This window comes from Centruroides sculpturatus, unplaced genomic scaffold, assembly GCF_000671375.1.
Source record: "Centruroides sculpturatus isolate CEXI.00-Female unplaced genomic scaffold, Cexi_2.0 scaffold1279, whole genome shotgun sequence".
NCBI lineage: Eukaryota > Metazoa > Arthropoda > Arachnida > Scorpiones > Buthidae > Centruroides > Centruroides sculpturatus.
Genome location: NW_019385524.1, coordinates 131,263 through 138,321, shown reverse-complemented (window position 1 = coordinate 138,321; position 7,059 = coordinate 131,263). Strand labels below are relative to the sequence as shown.

The 7,059-nt window shown below is 23.1% G+C and overlaps 2 long non-coding RNA genes across 3 annotated transcripts in view; both read right to left on the bottom strand.

The window, feature by feature from the left end:
* The window catches only part of LOC111639805, a 58,865-nt gene extending 57,023 nt beyond the window's left edge, over positions 1-1,842 (bottom strand). For both annotated transcript variants that reach the window (XR_002759147.1, XR_002759146.1), the window contains exon 1: positions 1,578-1,842. This is a non-coding gene — a long non-coding RNA (uncharacterized LOC111639805). The remainder of the gene's footprint in view (positions 1-1,577) is intronic.
* A 2,895-nt stretch (positions 1,843-4,737) lies between these two features.
* LOC111639806 lies at positions 4,738-6,815 on the bottom strand. Its single transcript, XR_002759148.1, has 3 exons — positions 6,524-6,815; positions 5,815-5,895; positions 4,738-5,694 (listed from the first exon to the last, which is right to left on the bottom strand). It is a non-coding gene; the product is annotated as an uncharacterized LOC111639806 (long non-coding RNA).
* Between the last annotated feature and the right edge of the window lie 244 nt (positions 6,816-7,059).

The following is a 7,059-nucleotide window of genomic DNA, read 5'->3' as shown; positions in this document are numbered from 1 at the left end:
ATGGAATTCATATAAAACGGAAAAATCAACAGTGTTATAGGGGGTCAACTGTATTATATATTATATATATACTGTATATTATTTGATAAAAAAATATTAATATTTATATTTTTTATTGAGAAATGAATTCATATTTGCAAAAACAAAACGGCATTATTATCTAAATTTATAATTAATAACTTTGTAACAACATAAGGTTTGCAACAATACAAATATTCTGTTTTTATACAACTATATTAAAAAATATAGTTGTATAATTCTAGGTAGAAGTTAGCAGAAAACACACACAAAATGAAGGTACTACTTATAAAATTAAACAGATGCAATAACATTAAGTGAAACATGAATAGGGGGAGGAAAAAATGTTAAATATGATTTATTAATTCATAAATTTCAAAAAGAATAACACAAACCATTTATTTTGATCTCTATCGATAATAGTTTCTATTATCAAATTTTGAAAACTAAAATAAGTAAAGTTGAAATAAACATCATTAATCTGCAGGATTATTGATTCAGCTTTCCAATATTCTTGTAACTAAACGTCATTTCTTGTAGAAAACATTCATTAATAGATTCCAAATGCGATTCTAATCTTTCACGGGGTATCAAATTATTTTCCTATCTTCTCCTGTTGACAAATTATCCTAACTTCTGTCAGTGCTTTAATAATGTCTCGAGAGACTAATGGCTTCTGTATGGAAATTTTTAACTTCATTTTTCTTGAAAAACTTTTCGAAACATAATGGCAATTACATTAAGTGAAATTGTATATGTCATTATGTATTCTCTTATCATTTTCCTTGTAAGATTTTAATGGTTATCAATTGTTGAAGTGTGTGTATATATATATATAAACGTATATAAATAAATTTAAGTAAAGAAATAAGAAACAAGATTAATTAATTTTCTAAGAATGCTTAAAAGATAGTGTTTAATTACATTTGTTTGTGTTCTATATTATAGTAGGCTGTGTTGTATTGTGTTATATATACTGCACTATTTATCCATTCCGTATTGTGTTCATTACAATGATCATAATACAATTATGTTGTATTATGTTGTTTTCTGTATAGTGAGTAATTGTATTGTGTTGTATTACGTTATGCCCTATGTAATATAAAAATGTTATATGTAATATTGAATTATGAAGTTACTCTGTGATATATAACGTTGTGTTATGTTCTGTATAATATGTAATATTACATTATGTTCAATTTAATTACACTGTTTTATGTTACTTTGTACGTAGTGTGTTGTATTGATATAACACAAACAATAATATAATAAATACTTGTTGTTTGTGTTGTGTAAATGGTAATTTTAACATTTAAATGTTTTGTAGTTATGTTTTATACAATTTAATTATTCACTATAAAATAAAATATGTTTATAATACAGTCGACCCCCATAACACCGTTGATTATTCCGTTTTATATGAATTCCATGTTGTAAGAGTCACTTAGATTTTACAANCTTTAACAAATAGTAATTTAGTTTTTATATAATAAATTATAATTTGTATATAGTATGCTATTAAGATAATAAAAAAATTATGTCAGTAATAGATATATTACCTTACGAATTATCTTCCATACAGCTCATTATTTAGAAGTACATGATTCATCAAACATTTATAGCAAATGACATCAGCAGAGTGAGACACAACCTTTCCTTAAATAAAACGTCAGAAGGATCTTTATTATATAAAAGTAACTTGCACATCACATCTTAAAAATATATAAATATATTTAATTAACTTAAACGTAATCTTTCTTACTTTATCGCTACACCAATACATAATTAATGCATATACGTGTATAAATATAACATAAGTAACAAACCAGAACCATAAATTATTTACAGATATAAATATATATATCAAAACAAATTATTATAAATTACAAAATAATACTGAAATAAAATTAATTATTATAAAAATTAATAATAAAATTTAACTAATTTTTAATCTTTATAATATACAAATTTTTCGTGAAATTTCCACCTTTAGGAGTGTGTAATTTTTGAAAGAATAACAATAAAAATTGTATAAACTAATGCTAAAAATTAATTTATTTAAATAATAGCGTGCAAAATTTATTTATCTATGAAAAATTTTTTTAAATTACGAAATCTTCTTTAATTTAGTTGTTTATAGAATGAAATAGCGTGTTCTTATGACCTTGAAATTTGGAAACCTTGATCGTTCTACACATACAGCTGTCACAAGTATTGCAAAATAATTACACGATATAGTTGCACCCGATTCAAAAACACTACCGATAAACATATTAAAATAACCATTATATGTATAAGTCACGCATTCAACCTTCTATATATATATATATATATATAATGCTTCAATTATTATAAAGCAGTTAGTTGTAATATGACGTTTTCTAAATTAAAAAAAATACATTTATATATTCTAATACGTTCCTAATTTTAACATAGTCTTTACTATGCAATCAGTACAGTAGCTTATCCATGTAACGATGACCTAAAACATTAAAGTGAGAATAAATTAAAGACCTATATTAGTTTTATCATTACATTTATATAGTCGACGCCCGGCCCTTGTCATAGCCTGAATTCTATGTAAAATAAGGGTGTAAGACCTAAATTTTGTGAAAAATCTATGTTAAGAACACGTCACCACCTCCCGTAGATCTTCACAATATTATTATTATTATTAGTTTTTATACGAAAGAAATTTTAAATTTAATATTTCTTTGAGCCGATAAAATCAATATTGAAGCTTTGATTTGATCTAATGATCAGTTGAAGTCTTCAGCTTTGGATCCAATTGGAAAGTAGCCAAGCTACACACCACTCCTTCAACAAAAGTGTATTTCTCTGGAGCAACAATTCACTGAGGCAAAGAAAGATAGGATAGACATTGTCTACTTTCCTATTGTCGATAAATAATGCCTTTTTAGATCAAAATAGTTAATCTATAAATCTTTGTAGTCTATCTATTAAGAAGTTACAATCGTTTTTTGATGATTTCGTTTCGTTTAGAAAATGAAATTTTCAACTTTATATGGGCAATTTTGTTTTCTTTTTTTTTGTTTTCTATCAGCCATCAACATTTTAGTGAAAAGTTTTAATTAAATAAAAACTATATATATTCAATAATTTCACTTTTCTTAATGCTTAAAGGTTTCTGAATCTTCAGCATTAATTTAAGTTTTCATCTTCAGTTTCATCTTTACGTTTTCAACATCATTTTTCTTTGGATTTAATTTTAATTTAATTTTTTTTTGCTTCAAATTTTCAGCTTTATTTCTTAACTATTAACTTCTTAGAATTAAATATTTAACTTAATTTTTTTTAAATTTAATCGACTTTAATTCACTTATAACAAAAGTATAATTCAATAACTTTTCTTTTTTTTGCATTAAATTCAACTAACTTTCGGCTTATGTTTTGTCTGATATTCTAAAAATAAAACAAGAAAATATTGCATAAAAAATTTTTTTTATATTCATATATAAAAGTTAGACTAAACAATTTTGTTTAGTCTCTAACTTTTTATACATCTTCAAATTTAGTTTATTATTTTATAAATTTTTAAACTTATAAGTTTCTAAGTTAGTAAATAATAATAACATTTTCTATGACTCTTTACTATAAATAAATAATATTTTTGATATAAAAGTATTGAGAGTTTGCTTAAAAGTGTCAATACTTTTACATATATTCTCGAAACTTTTATTGTAAACAAAGTTAAATTTTAACATAAAATTGTTCAAAATATTTATAATTTAATATAAAAAAATTTATATGTTTTCATTCTAATATATTTCAAATATAAAAATTAATTAAATATTTATTTACCAAATTTTAATACAAAGTGCTTGCTTAGAATTAAGCTAATTTGTCTATCGTAATTATCCAAAAAAATTTATAATTTTCATAATTTAAACTTGAAAAAGTAATAATTTTTATACTTAAATTAACCTATTATATTATTATAATTAAAATAAATAGATAAAGATATTTAATATTAGCATCAAATCTATAAAATGATAATAATGATAATGATAAATGTCAGTGGCCATTGTTCTCAGGTTTGACTGTAAATATATAGAAGAATTTCGTTAAATTTGTTTCTTTACAAAATTCTTTACATTTCATTTTTATTTATCTTTTTATATTTTTTAAAAATATTTGAATTACAAATTAAACTTTTTTTCTATATATAATTTTTGTTTTTAGCTACTTCTTTGCTGATTTATTATTCTTAGATAGCATAGTATAAATTTTTACTAACCTATGTGATAAAATAAATAATTTATATGATAAGGTTTATCCCAAATATCCGTTTCATGAATACAAACAATTTCTTATTAATTCATGGGCAATCAATATTTTACTTCTTGCATTAAATTATGAAACGTTTTCAAACTGGTTTTTTCACTTCAAATAATAGTAAGTAACATATACGTGTTAAAAATCAATTAAATACTTGGAAAATGACGTAATAAAAAATATCAATTAAAAAAATTACATTTTAGACATTAAATTTTAAGCAAAAAAACTTATTATTCATTTATTAATTTTTATGTGTATATATTTAAATTCTACTTCTTAAAATTTAATTTTTTTAAAGCAAATATGCTCTAAAATGACTTAAATTTCAGTTTTAAACATTAATTTTGAGGAGGAAAATATATATAGGCCTATATATAAAAGAAAAGAAAAGCTATTCATAATCTTTTGACACATGAAAAATTATTCTAAATATTCAAACTTTATTCATGAAAACAACAATATTCAATGCGAGTGGTTATTCTATTCAAAAAAAAAAAAAAAAATTTAACTTTATTTTTGACCTCATTCTTTATACTAGGAAGACATTTAATGTACTTTCTCATGAATGACCTTATTGCTCTTCCTTTTATTGTATTAACATCACATCATTTATTAATATATAAACTTTTTTAACACATGATGATAAAATTTCAGGAAGTATTATTATAGTTTTTTTTTAAATTTTTGTTAAAGTGTATAATACTTTAACACGTTATCTAAACAGCCAGGAAGTTCACAAATTACTTGATAAGAAATAAGCTGTCAACATAAGCTCTTCTGAATAACAATCGAATATGGGTGGATGTACCATCGTGAGTGTTGATGTCCTAGATAGCATCAAGTACCAACAAATCTTTTGTATTAAAATGTTTATCTTATATCGAATGATTTATATGAATCTTTCACATGATAATATATAAATTCCTTTACTTTGTATTCGTTCTTATTATTATAATTCTATTTATTTTACTGGCTTTCTCTTCTACAAAGAAAGGATCTCATTATACAGCCTCTTGAAGCGAATATAAAAGGTGTCCATTATTGGAGGTTCGAATGTATCTAATAATTATATAATTATATCTAACTAGGAAATCTGTATAAAAAGTAAATTTACAACTCAATATTATGCATTTTATTGTTTTTTTTCCCTTTAACATGTGTTATATAGAATATTAAAGAGACCAATGCGTGTTTATATAACGTATTTAAAATGAAATATATTTGAAAAAAAAAGAAGAAAAATATCTAAAAATCATTGATATAATCTTTATAGTTAATGGTGCAAGTCATGACTTTGATGTCCTTTAAACATTTTGTTTTTCATCGAATTGGCCTTCTATTATTGTTAACCACTTCACGTATGAGTAGACAATGAAACTTTATTAACGAAAAGAAAAAAATATCACTAAAAATTCCCTCAATTCCTTTACCGTTTATTGTTTTTAACGATTATTATCTACTAAAATCCCTATTAAATTTTTTAGAAAATCTAGTTACCATTCTTTAAAAATCCTTTTCTTTTTTTTCTGCTTATTTTGGATGGTTATCAACTGCTCTATTTTGTAAATACTAAGCGTGCTTTGAATTTGTAAATACAAATTAGTCCTTGAGTAGTAAAAAATCAATAAATATATTTTTTAAAAAAAATAAAATTTATAATTTATTTATATATTAATTTTAAACCACTATTTATAACATTGTTAAAAATATTAAAAATTAATAATAATATCTGAAGATTGTGAAAAACATAATGATATCATGATAAAAGTAATACTAGAGATGAGAAAAATAACAATAAATGTCAAGGTTAACAACTATAGATCTCGAGTTCCGTCATCAATTTATATTATTCTATAGACATATAATACATTTTTTAAGAATTTTATCACATAACTGACAACGTGGGGTCAACTAGTAAATTAATTATTATAATTTCGTCTTGTTAATCATGAAAATAAAGTTAAATAAAATGGATTAAATTCTTAATTTCGCATCCATTTTATTTTTTTTAATTTTTAACTTCAAAAATATACAAAAGTCACGAATGTTTTTTTATTACTTTCGATAAATCATGCGTGCCTTTTTTTTAAATTTAATTTTCTGACAAATCATCATGTTTGTTTGAATTTTATATGTCTATTTAGATTTTTTTAGATCAATAGTAATTAAGTAATTAAAGGTAATAAAATTAAATATTTTTTATTACTTTCCAGTCTAGCAACAACACCTAGAATCAAGAGTCTTTACTCATTTGAAATTTGTGGGGCCCTGCGTACTGTATTTAAAAGTCTTGTAGGAAAAAACGAATAAAAAATAGGGCCTTTTTTTTACTCTTACGTCCTAGGAAAGTATGTGTGTTGTGTAGGCACAATAGTTAAGTAGGCCTTGACTCTAGAGAATTTTGAAAATTTAAGGTAAGTAAAATTAAATTTTTTAAATAATTTCAATTCTAACAAATTAAATATATTTCATAATATACCTGTTACACCTGAAACTGGTTTTTGTACAATAGTTTTTGANACTTAAAATCCCCGTAATCCTTTTTTGTCTACAACCGTTCATTATACGCCCACCGACAATATTGCTTAAAATTACATTCACTGGATTGTCTGTACTGTAGTTGTTGGCGATTGCTTAAATTCTGTATGATTTTTAACTGGCTTTACTTACATTCAACTCTAGCCGTAGTTTCTAAAAATGTTCAGTTATCAATGATAGTGAATGCAAACATGCATCCAGTTT